At 41.7% G+C, this 13,847-nt stretch overlaps 1 long non-coding RNA gene across 1 annotated transcript; it reads left to right on the top strand.

The window, feature by feature from the left end:
- The first annotated feature begins 9,526 nt into the window (after nt 1–9,526).
- LOC134458803 (uncharacterized) lies at nt 9,527–9,818 on the top strand. The gene is made up of 2 exons (XR_010036648.1): nt 9,527–9,649; nt 9,740–9,818. It is a non-coding gene; the product is annotated as an uncharacterized LOC134458803 (long non-coding RNA).
- The last annotated feature ends 4,029 nt before the right edge of the window (nt 9,819–13,847 follow it).

The following is a 13,847-nucleotide window of genomic DNA, read 5'->3' as shown; positions in this document are numbered from 1 at the left end:
TTTTAAAGGTAGTGAGGTTCCTTGCATGTTGCCTTCATTGGGACATATATGAGATGGATGGCTGAGTAGAAAGTATTTTTTGTGGATGAGTGTGCTTCAGCGTAAAGTCCTGGGTGGTTCTTCATGCTACTGCTACAGCAATGTCATGGTGTTATGAAAACCATTGATATGATTAAATTCCTCATTTGAAAGGGGATCAACACGTTAAAGGATCAACACTTTATGGGATTATCCCCTCCTGTTCATGTTGATGAAGGATCATCCACTTCATCCCTTGTCCATTTACTGGATGAGGAGACAGCTCGTGCTCCAAAACTATTGATCATCGGTGATTTATCAAGTCTATTTTGCAAAGTCAAAACAAGAGTGTTGTCCTATATCAATAAGTAAACAAACCAGGGCGGTGGGGTCTGCTACATATGGCAGACGGAGTGGCATAGTACTCCCCATGATGTTTCCAGAGCGTCTCCTCCGCGGAGCCTGGCTAAAAGGTGGGAGGCAAGTCCTATTGAGATGGTGTTGATATCAAAGCACTCCGACCCTTTGATCCTCCTGGTAGCAGTTAATGGGTCTGTTAGCACTCCACTGAGCCTCGCCAAGGAGGAGACAACGGTCTGGTCAGCCTGACTACCGAAGGAGATAACAGCGCCTATCAGGGCCTATTCACGAGGCTGACGGTTGATAATCATCTCAAGTTGGAATGCTTGTGATTTTCCCCTCTCTGTGTATACTTGAAACATCTAGAAATAGCGCGTCGCCATTGCGCCGAAATAAACAAAATACTCCGAAAGGCTATTCTCACCCTCGCCTAATCCCACCGAGAAGCCCTCTGATCGTTCAAAAATTGTGTCATTGTGTTGATCCCCATTGAACCAACTGCTCCCATTGAAAATTGCACAATGGGCGCTAAATGACCACTGTTCAGAGGCGATAGTAGTTAGGCCTATATGAAAATAGGTGAATCCATTCGATGCTTTTACGCACAGCAATTTCCACTGGTTTCATTACGCACAGCTAGCTAACTTAGCCCAAGAGGAGACGGCGACTGTTAAAATTAGCTGTTACCAGAATGGCAGTGGCCAAGTTTTAATGTATTAAAGGCTCTGTGTACAGGCATAGTTGTAGTTTTACTTTTTTTTTCTCCAGTGAAGGGCATTTCTTCAGCAGTGCAGCAGCATTGTAGTGTTACAGTGTTGCACTTGTTGCACAAACAGCCCATGCCAGGAAAAAATGGCTGTGGTACAATGCAGGATTCTGTTTAATCCATAAGGATGGCTGTAAATATATCAGTTTGCAAATTTTTAAAAAATAAATAAAATGACTGTGTTTGTATTTAATGGATGCTATAAATCACTGTAAGAATGCAATAAGCTGTTGAAGTTGTTCCCCCATTGGTAGAACATGCAAATGGAGTTGGTAAAACAGGTGGGGTGAATCACTTAATATTAAAAAAATGAATTGTTATGAGAGGACTAACAGTGCAGTCATCCATTGGCAGAAATCCCCATGATGTGTGTTTACTAGCCAAGTCCTGAGGCGGGAAGACTGGTTTGGAGAGTCACACCACACTGTTCTCTGTCATGCCCTAAGAATTTGCCCTGACACTAATTCAGTCATCCTCTTTATAACTTCAAAGACAAGATAATTTGTTTACTCCCCTCTGTCTCTTGGTATCACCAAATCTGTCTTTGTCTGGTATCTCGCTACAGGTCAACTTATTCGATCCATCTCTGTCTCTCTCTCCGTCTCTCTCCACCCATATCTTCTTGAGAGTTGTATGGTGAAGGTCCATCCATCAATTAAAACTAGGAAATAAATTGTAATGTCAGTTCATTTGCGTGTGTTATTGCTGTCATAAACATATGAGAACTTAATCTACAGTCTGCAGGCAGGCTCCTGGTACGCAATAGGCCTAGTCAGGCATGCCAAGAAGGGGACGACAAATGGGTCAGTTATCCCGGGCCCAGGGAGAGTGGGGGGGCAAAATTTGGTCACTATTACCATGTAGGATATGTATTAAGAGGGGTGTCTTTTCAGATTTTGGTCGGGGCACGGCAAAAGCTGTCAGCGGCCCTGGGTCTAGTCATCGTCACCAGTTGGAGGATGAGCTGGGATGGGTGCTGTGATGCTGCTGATCTCTGATAGGGCTTTGATGTGTGTGTGTGTGTGTGTGTGTGTGTGTGTGTGTGTGTGTGTGTGTGTGTGTGTGTGTGTGTGTGTGTGTGTGTGTGTGTGTGTGTGTGTGTGTGTGTGTGTGTGTGTGTATGGGTGTCAGGAGAGCAAGGGTACAGTACAGACGGCAGCAGCTCCTGCTTTTTACTGCCGCCAGACGGGAGGAACTGGAGCCGGTTTGGTCCCCCCCCCGATACACGCACACACAGTCAGCCAAGCACCTTCAAAGACACAGATTACAACCTCTGTGTTTGTGTGTGAGAGATAGAGAGAGTGTGTGTGTGTGTGTGAGAGAGAGACATAGACAGAGAGAAAGAGAGATAAAGAATTGTAAAATTGCACATAGTATAGAAATACAGCAAGAGAATTCTGTTGCAAGAGCTGTGATACATATGCCTCTTTGCTGTGACATGTTTGTCCCATTCAGGAATCAAAACTTGAGAATTTTTCCCCACAAAAAATCTAGTCAATTTTATTGTCATTGTGAACAGTTTCATTGAAACTAGTTAGCTGGATTGTTCAAATTGTATGTCTTTGTTTCATGTCTATTCTCAGTCATATTCTCTCCCATTGGATTACTAAAGCAGTGTTGTAAATCGTTCACTACATTTACTCAGAAATGGCATTATTTCGAGACTGAAAATAGACACCGACTTGAGGCGTCAGGTATTAAGCACACTACAAAATTATTTTATTTATTATTAGATCACGTTAGGATTATTAGGTCACATTAAAAGGCTTACATTAAGTAATGTATTTCTTTCATTTTACTGGTAATTAGCCAAAATTGTCCGAGCAAACGGCTGTGTTTATTTGTTCTTGTGCTCAAGTATTTATGTGGCGTTTGCCCTGCTTGGGGCCTTCACATGGGCTTGTGTTTGCTTGGGACAGCGCTTGTGTACACACCATATCATTAGCCAAGAGCTCAACGAGCAGGGCGCTAGGTGTAAGCACACCGCGTAGGTGCCGGAAAAGGGGATGCAGTGGTGCATTTGCATCCCCGCTTCTCAACTTTTACTGCAGACAAATGAGTGGAGTACAGCAGTTGTAACATTGTTAAAAAATAAAGAATGAAGAAAAAATAATGCACAACCACTTTAAAAGTCTTCCCGGTGCCCTTAGCCGGCCACCACATTAGCACACTAGCGCAGCAGAGAGAGTGAGAGGGAGGGGGGCACTGCAAATCATTCTACTTCCTCACATCCTATCCTCCAACCTTTTGCTTCTTGCCTCATCCGAGGAGAAAAGTTGCAAGTGTTCTTGCTGTCAGCAGTGCAAAGCTTTATTTTGATGGACTTTCCCCCATTTGACATCCCGATTTGAAATAAGAATATGAATTCTGAATTATACTTTTTGCAAGATATTGCATAAAACCTTTCATCTTTGATGACATAGTGCCTCATGTCACGAGGACGCCGTAAGAAAGAAAGAGAGAAACCAATAGAGAAATGAAGAGGGGATGAAAGAGGGGTGGGTGGTGGGGGGGGCACACACGCTTGTGGCTCTCCTGTAACCAGTCTCGTCACCTCCCCCTCCCCCTTCCCCATTCCCAGGCCCCCATGCCCACCCCACCCTGAGGAAGGGCAGGGGCCTCTTGTCCAGACGGCAGGCTCTCAACGTGAGGGACCCCCATGGGGAGGCCTTTTGATGCTCCTCATTGGGAGCCTTTCATGTCTAATGGAGCTGTTTGCTGGCCTGTTATGAACACAAATGTATTGTCCCTGACACCGCGGGGGCTGTCACAGTGGAGGCAGCCGAGGACGGACCACACCACACCACAGCACGGCACAGCCCAGCATACAGTACAGCCCAGCATACAGTACAGCAAGGCACTGCAGGCAGAGCTTCCGTACCACACTATGGACAGCAGGACTGGGAGCAAAAAAAACCCAAAGGTTTGGATATTTCTATAGTATAACCCCCGAGGTGGTTGCTTGTTAGAAAATATATCTGATAACCCTCTCTAAATTGTGGGCCAGTAAGTAAAAAAACCCAAAAAAACAACAGCATTCAGCCCTGAAGACTGTCGGCACACCAGGAAATGCCCTGTATGCCAGATCGGCAGTTCAGGCCAATTGGACTGTACGCTATGCATTAGATTGCTACATCACCACAACACAGAGCATGCTGGCCTAACCATCACCCCACAGTGTGCGTTCACCACAACATACCAATCCTAGCCTAATCAGGCAGGCTGTGGATAGAGGTTAAAGGACAAGCGCACTATTTTAACATTAAGCCCCGTTTCTTGGGTGTCTGCAGCGTTTTAGAGTCCCCCTTGATTGCTTCTGTCTCCGTTAATTGGATAATATAGATTTTGCCTCAATTGGCTTTATCATGGCTGTCAATGGGCATGTCCAAATATGTTCAAAACACCTTAAACATTTGTTTTCAAAAGTATGCATCTCACTAAGTGGTTAGGGGTGTTCACTGGCACTGGCTTCTGTCATTTTGTATATGCCATTTTCTGTATTTAAGAAAAAAATGTATTCACAAAATGCTACATAAAACACGACAGAAGCCATGTTTAGCTACAAAAACTGTTAGAATACCACCAGTGAATACCCCTGAACAGTCTTGGTTTTGAAAATATATTTGGGCAAGCTCATAGACGGCCATTCTAAAGCCATTTGGGACAAAATCGAAATTGGCCAAATAATAAAGACAGCAGCAAAGCTGAAATAAATTCTGTGGGGGGCTCTAAAACATTGCAGACACCTCAGAAAAGGGACTTGATGTTGAAAATAATACACTTTAATGGGAAAAAAACGCAACGTCTTCACAAAGATATTACTGTAAATCATTTGTGACCAATGTGCATGTAAGTACACACACACACACACACACACACACACACACACACACACACACACACACACACACACACACACACACACACACACACACACACACACACACACACACACACACACACAATTATACTCACACATAATAGTCATGTGCCTCACTTGTGATTCATAAGAACACAGCACACTAAAAAAAGACACATCTGGGTTGATGTCTTTTCAAAGCAGAATAGTTTATATGAAATTCTCAATAACCATCTGGTCTTAGACACTTTTATGAAATCAGACGCTTTTGACCAATGACAATTATGGCACAGCTTTCATGATCGAAAATAGTCAGCAACAGCACAATGCATACTCTAAACAAGAATTTTAACACATTTAATTGTTAAAACATCAATCTTAACTCATTTGCTTTAAGTGTAGAGGAGTAGACTTTTTTCTTCACTAAGATAATCTTAAAAATGGGTGTTTGTTAAAGATACACTGCACAAGAAGGTTGTTTCTAAAATATAGATTTTATTCAAAGCCATTTACATGCAAATTAAACAAGCTTGCAGTAATTTGGCCAGGTGACACAGCAGGATTAAAGATAACCAAATCTGACAAAATTGGATATCAAAGTGCTTTTGCCCTCAGAGTCATTCATTTTAACTTAATAAATGCGGTAAAGAATAGGTCACAGCCACAGACGGAATTTCAAGTGTTATTCTACAATATGTTTCAGTGACCCATTTCTTGAGGGGAAACCTTTGCTTTCCTGGACAGGTGACATTTCATTACACAGCAATGTTCTACCGTTTTTACAGCTCAGAATACTTCTGGACACAGCCACCTTTAAAAAAAATCACTCTTTTTTTCCCCTCAGGGATTAAATGGACTAAGCAAGTTCCAATCAGTGAGCCATGATTGAATCAGTTTGTGATAGGAATCACCTCTTGTCTCACTACCACTCAGCACAATCAGCATCCACATCAAAGAGACACTTAGGCCATTGAGAACAGGTCGTATTTGAAAAGCAGGACCAGGTCTTGTGGAGAGGATGTCTCTACCTGTGCGTGCGTGCGTGTGTGTGTGTGTGTGTGTGTGTGTGTGTGTGTGTGTGTGTGTGTGTGTGTGTGTGTGTGTGTGTGTGTGTGTGCGTGCGTGCGTGCGTGTACAGAATTGTTTAAATTAGAAGTTGATTTACTCTTACAGATGTAATTACAACACTAGTGGTATGATATTATGGTACATGTTTTCAACTGTGTAATGCCATAATGCTAGTGTTGTAATTACACCTGTAAGAGTACTTCTACTTCTTCTTTATACAACTCTGTGTGTACACTTGGTATGTCTAAGTGTTGTTGCCTGTGGACTCAAGACAACTTAATATTCCATTCTGTGTTATTACAACAAACAAGTTTGTTTGTTGTAACTACATGATCTGCATGATCTGTAACTACATGATCTGCCATAGATGTCTCAAAACTGGCCGGCCTCCTGAGCTTAGGAAGAATTATATTGCGTTGTGAACGTGTTAAAATGATGTTGGAGGGAAATGTTGTTGTTTTAAGAGCATATCATAGTTAAAGGGCTATGCCACTATTTTGGGGCTTAATACAGTTAAAATCGTTGGCTGGGGTTTATAAAGGTGGTCAAGTGTCTTATTTTTCATGTTAGGCGTTGTCTTGCTTTAAGACAAGTTAAAAGAGGGAATATGTCGCTAAGCTAGTGAAAGTCAATGTATCCGTGTAGCATGCTACAATGCTACATGGATACATTGACTTTCACTAGCTTAGCGACATATTCTCTCTTTTAACTCGTCTTAAAGCAAGACAATGCTTAACATGAAAAATAAGACACTTGATCACCTTTATAAACCCCAGCCAACGATTTTAACTGTATTAAGCCCCAAAATAGTGGCATACCCCTTTAACAGACTTTTGATTAAAAATGAACACAACAGTCACAATATATATGACAAGAGTAAGAGAATATACATGTACTGCCTATTATCAAGGAAGGCTTCTGTTGCACCATTCCCCATAACGCCAACTTGACTTATGGAAACTGGCTTCAAAGAGCAACCTTCAGTCAACCAGCTTATTTCAAAAATAGCATGACTAAAAGTGTTTCTAACAAAAATAGCATACACATGTAGCATGCAAATCACTTCCACGAACTTGTATGCCTACTTGAATAGCAAATGATCGATTTCACACACTGCACTGTGCATAAAGGTCAGGGGTTGGGTGTGGCAGGCCTGGGCATGCCCTTACACTAGTAGGCACAGTATACAGGGACAAGGTGGAGATACGGCTTAACAGGATATAATGTGGGTTTTTTTGTTGCAAAGAAATAAGGTAACACTTTATGTTAATGGTTCACTATTACAGTGGTTCTACCACATTAGGTACAGTGTAATAACCAGTATAACAATAATTAATACAATGTAATAGCAGTGTAATACCATGTACCAACCCTAACCCTAGATGTAAGTACAAAACTGGTACACTGTATCTAATGTGGTAGATCCACTGTAATAGTGAACCATTAAAGTAAAGTGTTACCAGAAATAATTATTGTTTTCTTAAGTGATGTGACCATCAGGTCTGGCAAAATGATTAACAATGACAAAATTCAAAATTGAAATTTTGAATGCGAGTAAAAACACAGGATAATACATTTATAAAATTACCAGGACAAACACACTGTTAATGACTTGCAAAGCTTATTGGCAAATATGATTACTCAGAGAAAAAGATGTAGGATATTTGAGTAATATGGTTATGATGCAGTTAAACTTAAATAAAAAAACAAAATAAAATAAAACTTTTAGGTGCATTTTTGCCTTTATTTTTCGATAGAGCACAATCATGTTTGTGCACATGCAGTCACATGCAATCTGTCTCCAGCTTCCATTACGTCAGCCCCCCCCCCCCCCTCCGCCTCAACTCACACACACAGAGGTGTCATCCTGTCTCCAAAATTCCTCCTCCCTCTCCTTCCCTCTCTACCTGGAACTTTTGTTTCGCACATTTGGTGTGGGAACAGAGGAATTAGGTGTTAAAGACGGGATTAACACAATAGAGCATAACTGTTGCCCCCCACCTCTTCTCTCCTCCCCTTTCCAGCCCTGTGTCTCCCTCTCTCCTTCTCTCTCTCTCTTCCTCTCCCACCTTCCCTCTCTATCTGTGTATCCTGACATCACACCACCTGATGGCTGTTATGTTTCTCTCTCTCTCTCTCTCTCTCTCTCTCTCTCTCTCTCTCTCTCTCTGTCTCTCTCTCTCTCTCTCTCTCTCTCTCTCTCTCTCTCTCTCCATCTCTCTCTCTTCCCCCCCTCTCTCTAGCCCCCATCCTCCCTCCTTCTCTCTCCTCCTCCATCTCCTGGCATCACACCAACTGATGGCCGTTATGTTTCTCAATGCCCTCCCATCTCACAGACTCGCCCGACAGGAGTGTTGGGGACGGAGACACATCATGGGCAGGGTCTTTTATGAGAGGTAAAGAAAGAAAGAGAGAAAAAGAATCTCCTCCTGCATTTTGGGGGGGCTTTCCGTTCCCTTTCCTGCCTGTGCCAAGGGCAACAGCTCAGGCGTGAACACGGACACGCTCTTTGAAGTTTAAAAGACATTTAGAGGTCAATTATGTTGTAAGGAAAGGACGCTTAGAGGCTCCCAACGCGGCCATAAAATACAGTTTCAGGGCAGATAAAACAAGGTGGGCGAGTTTGAGGTCTACGGCTTTTAAAAGGGTGGCTAATTGCCCCCCACCCCCCAAACCAGACAGTGGCGGGAGATGTCTATATGGACTCCCATACAGTAGGCTACTGACAGATTTAACAGATATGATTTAAGAGCGGGGCTCTAATTTTTTTTGCATCACCAGACAACATTGTTTGTCTTACTAGCCAAGCACACACTCACTAATGCGTCAAAGTGTCAAGTAAGTTGTTTTTTCTACCAGCTGGACGTTTGGACGATTGGCTGGTGTTAATTTAGAGCCCTGTTTAGGAGGGATATTCCTCAGTTGATGGTTCACTGTGTGATATCAGATCCTACGATAAGGTGACCAGACCTCACTTATGAACATAAAAAGAGAAACTATAAGACACTCAATGTCAGAAAAAGTAACAAGCTTTTATTTTCATAGATTGGTCACCTCACAATTGGGGACAATATTTTCTTTAGCAAGAAGAGCTATAGAGTAGGCCTACTGTTTCCTACAACCAATATCACCCAAAGACCCCATATTTTAACTCAGAAAATGGTATTTTCTTTAATGTTATGCGACACCCACAAATTAAATATTTAAGAGATTAAAACGGTAGATGTGGAGGAGCATAAAACACCTAATACCACATCCAGTATTGTATTTGACCTTTGTGAGATTCCAAAACAAGTAATTCAACTTCAATCAAATGAATTATTAGTAATAGTAGAGGACTCTAATATAATTTTGATGTTTCTTCACTACAATGGCTACTTTGCTTTTGTTTTCTATAATGTTTTGGTGCAGGAATGATGCACAGTGGGAATTCTGGGGGGGGACGAACGACATTGCACCAGCTTCAAACATCCCCAGGATAGGAACTCATCTTGAGATGATCTTGGAATGAGCAAGACAATTGCTCTACTGGGAAAAACTCATTGACCAGTGACCATTTTCAATGTTGCCTTCATATGGTAAGGTCACCAAGGTGTAAGAGAAGAATGAGGCAAAAAAAGTGTCAGGTTTCATGTTTTCCTTGAAAAATACTATTTCTGGTGTTTCAGACTCGTCAGACAACCTCTCCCAAGACAAAGACCCCATGAAGATCAAAGAGCTAATAAATAAGGTGTGCCCCCTGCCCTACCCTGTCCTGTCCTACCCTGTCCCAGCTCTTCAGTTGATACTTGACCCTGGATCTCTTCCTTGGACTAGTGACTTTGGCACCTTAACACTTTTCCATTTTTGTCTTCTTGTGTGTGTGTGTGTGTGTGTGTGTGTGTGTGTGTGTGTGTGTGTGTGTGTGTGTGTGTGTGTGTGTGTGTGTGTGTGTGTGTGTGTGTGTGTGAGTGGGGTATAGAGATCTGACCTTGTGAATGTATGGCGAATGTATGTGCAATGTTCTGTGTGATGTCTTTGTGTCTTCTTCTGTATTTATGTATGTATGCTACTTGACACCTTAATTTCCCTGGGGATCAATATATTATAATACTCTACTCCACTCTCCCATCGACACTGCAGTCTCTAAGTGGAAAGCTTTTACTGTATGTCTCCATCTGGTGGTGGATCACTCAGCTTTTTCCGGCCTGCTATTCATGACATTGCAGGCTAGGTTTCAACAAGATATTGGCCATTTTAAAATATAGCCTTTTTGATATTCACATTTTTAATATTTTAATATCTCATGATTCCCACTCGGATAGTTGTTGTGTTTCATGTTGTTTGTGCAATTTGTAGAGCCATAAGAGCTTTTAAACAACATCTAAAGCATCTCTTAACTGACTTAAAGTGATACTGTCCCATTTTTGGAAATAAGCTCATATTACACCTCCCGCCAGCCGCCAGCTGGTCTCATAGGGCTCAATGTTAACTGCTAGCATGGAGGTAAAATTTGCACTGCCGTACTCAGAGAACGATTGAAAGTACAGGAGAAAGGTAAAACTCAATTATTTAACTCAAGGGGAGGTGTAATATGAGCTTATTTCCAAAAATGGGACAGTATCACTTTAACTTGACAGACATAATCAAGGATGAATGTATACATAGGCTTTTCGTTTATAAACATTTGTGTTGTGAGGAGGGGCAAGATGCTAAGCAGCCAACAACGTTAGCTCCTTTTTTGACCGACAGGTTGAACAGTGCGCATCCAGGGTCGCGCATCCAGGGATTGTTTACAAACGGTAAACCCATGTATAGTGTCCTACCTTCTTAATAATAACGTTCTTAGTCCGTTTCTCCCTTATATTAGTGTCAGATCCATGCAAATTCTGTTATGTGTGTCAGTCAAATTTCCCTCTAAGGTTGTTGTATTTATTTGGCTTAATCAAACACTTCAGCTTATTCTGGGTAATGAAGTTTTTTCCGGTAAATAGTGTTTTATCCTCAAAAAGGCAAGGTTCCCGCTCAGCTTTGAACACATTTTGAAATAGCCCATCATTCGAGTTTCAGTGGCCATATATAACTTTAAAAATACTTATGGGGCTTACTGGCCCGACATACTATGGTCTGATATGTCTGTATGTGATATGTCTGCATCATGTATGTGCGTGTGCGTGTGTGTGTGTGTGTGTGTGCGTGCGCGTGTAGAAAACAGAAAATTTCTCATGTTAACTGCATTTGCTGTTTTATTTCTCACATGTTAAAACATTGCTTGTGTCCCACCACATGCCTTCCTGTTATCAAGTCTTACCAGGTGTCTTTTCGTCCTCTCTCCACATACATGGGCCATAGAATAACATAAACAGAACAGAAAATAGCATAAACAAAATGCAGATCAGTACTGTAGGCTCCGCACCACTTTTCACCACTGAAATATCCTAATAACTGAACAAAATCTACAAATAATTGCCGTCTCAACTTACAAACAAAAACATGAATCAAGTAACACTGTTTAACCTACAAACATTTGTCGTGTAAGGAGTAGCTAAGCTTTTCACATTACTGAGTGTGTATGTCATGTCATCTGATAAGCAAGAGCTACACCGCACCTGTTGGAGCTGAGCTCCAGTAGCTGGAACCACAAAGAGAGATGTGTGAAACGGAGGAGAAAAAGGCCTAATGTGTTAGAGAGAGGATATGTGTATAATGACTATGCATGCATCTCTGTGTTTTTCAGTGGAGGTGTGAAATATGTAACAGTACACAAGTGTGTGTGTGTGTGTGTGTGTGTGTGTGTGTGTGTGTGTGTGTGTGTGTGTGTGTGTGTGTGTGTGTGTGTGTGTGTGTGTGTGTTCCACACATTTAATTCATTTGTTGTATACCAATACAATAGTCTGTTTAAAAATAAATGTAATGCCATTTATATGGTAAGAAAAATGGTTTGTGGTTTACGACATCATAAAGTGGAGCTTAGGAATCATCTTACACTAAAACAAAAGAAGTCCATACACAAAGTCAAATATACAAACTGTACATTCAATAGATTATTTTATCTGCAAACTCATGCTATGGGCACGGTTAATACCACTTCCCTAAAGGGAGACCTTGGTTTTATCTAGCAGACAACCTACATGGAAGCATACAGCACAAAGACAACCACAGTCCCACAGCCTCTGGCCTACAATATTTGGTAAAGGATTGACACACACACACACACACACACACACACACACACACACACACACACACACACACACACACACACACACACACACACACACACACACACACACACACACACACACACACACACACACACACACACACACACACGTCAACTAAGATAATTCTACTCAGGGCAATTCATTAGCGGTGAAGTATGCAAACTCAAACTTAACACTTATACCATACGTACTTTCCTAAAAAAACACAGTCTGTTCTATATCAATATCTATCCACTATATAAGGGCACCAGCGGCCAACCTTCTCTTTAAAAACTGAAAGCACTCTGGTGTCCAAAGTGTTACTATATATAAAATATTGATGGCAGCACAAGTCCATGTCAGGTCCATATAAAGTCCACAGTGTCAAACTCGGCGCTAGTTGCATTTCTTCATAACATGCAGCATGCCTCTGCTCAATGTAACCTCATAATGCACACCGTTTCAGCAGTGGAATGCTGTAATGGCAGTTGAAAAGACTCAACCACCACAGTACTACGCTACTACAACATGACACAGTCATACCAGAGAGAGTAGAGAAAGGTTCCATTGGCCCATTGTTTCCGGGTTCTATTATTGGGGGGGAAATCCCCCTTTAGGCAGACCTAGGCAGACCTAAGGGCTGTTCTATTCAATGCTAGGAGCATTATGACATGCCCCTTTAGGCAGACCGGAACCTGGTCACGTTAGGTGCCCATAGAAACCTATTATATTGGCATATCTCTATATACTTAAAGAATCTCTGGTCATACACTACAACCAGGGTCTAACTAACAGGGACCATGTCTTTCAGACTGTAGCCCCATAATGCACGCTGTACCCTCTGTGGCACGCTGTAATAGTCATAGAAAAGTCAACTACCATAGTACACCACTACTATGACCTGCCACAGGGCCTTTAGTTATATACTATGACTTGGTCATTGCCATTCTGGTAACAGCAAATTTACAACGCTGTGTCTGTGTCGGGGTTATATACAAAACCCTTTGAGACTGGATGTCCCAAGGGATGTGTTCAAGCTCACAGTAAGAAGATTCTGTTTCAGTGTGTAATTAATTATTAGCTGATTCAGTGGAAAAAGGCACAGTGAATACTGACTCATGGAGAAGAGACTCTATAAAGAAGAGAAGGGTGTGATTTGTGTGTGCGCGTGCGTGTGTGTGTGCGCGTGTGTGTGTGTGTGTGTGTGTGTGTGTGTGTGTGTGTGTGTGTGTGTGTGTGTGTGTGTGTGTGTGTGTGTGTGTGTGTGTGTGTGTGTGTGTGATGTTTAAGTAGTAGTTTAAGTAGTTTAAGTCCATGTATGAGTACTGTCTATGTCTATACTGTCTATGTCCTTACCTAGATTAGTCTATGTCTGCATGGGAGAGCAAGAAACGCAATTTCAAATTCTTTGTATGACCAGTGCATGTAAAGAAATTGACAATAAACTTGACTTGACTTGAAGTAGAACAGTAAAATAAAATATCTATTGGCTTATTAACATAAATAGGACATAAATGAACTACAACTAAATCTACAATACTTTAAAAGATTCAAGGCTAAAACACTCGGAACTTTACATTTGGCCTCCTCACTT

This window comes from Engraulis encrasicolus, chromosome 11 (assembly GCF_034702125.1).
Source record: "Engraulis encrasicolus isolate BLACKSEA-1 chromosome 11, IST_EnEncr_1.0, whole genome shotgun sequence".
In the NCBI taxonomy this organism is placed as follows: domain Eukaryota; kingdom Metazoa; phylum Chordata; class Actinopteri; order Clupeiformes; family Engraulidae; genus Engraulis; species Engraulis encrasicolus.
The sequence above is the reverse complement of the archived record's forward strand: the minus strand, read 5'-3'. Positions and strand labels throughout refer to the sequence as shown.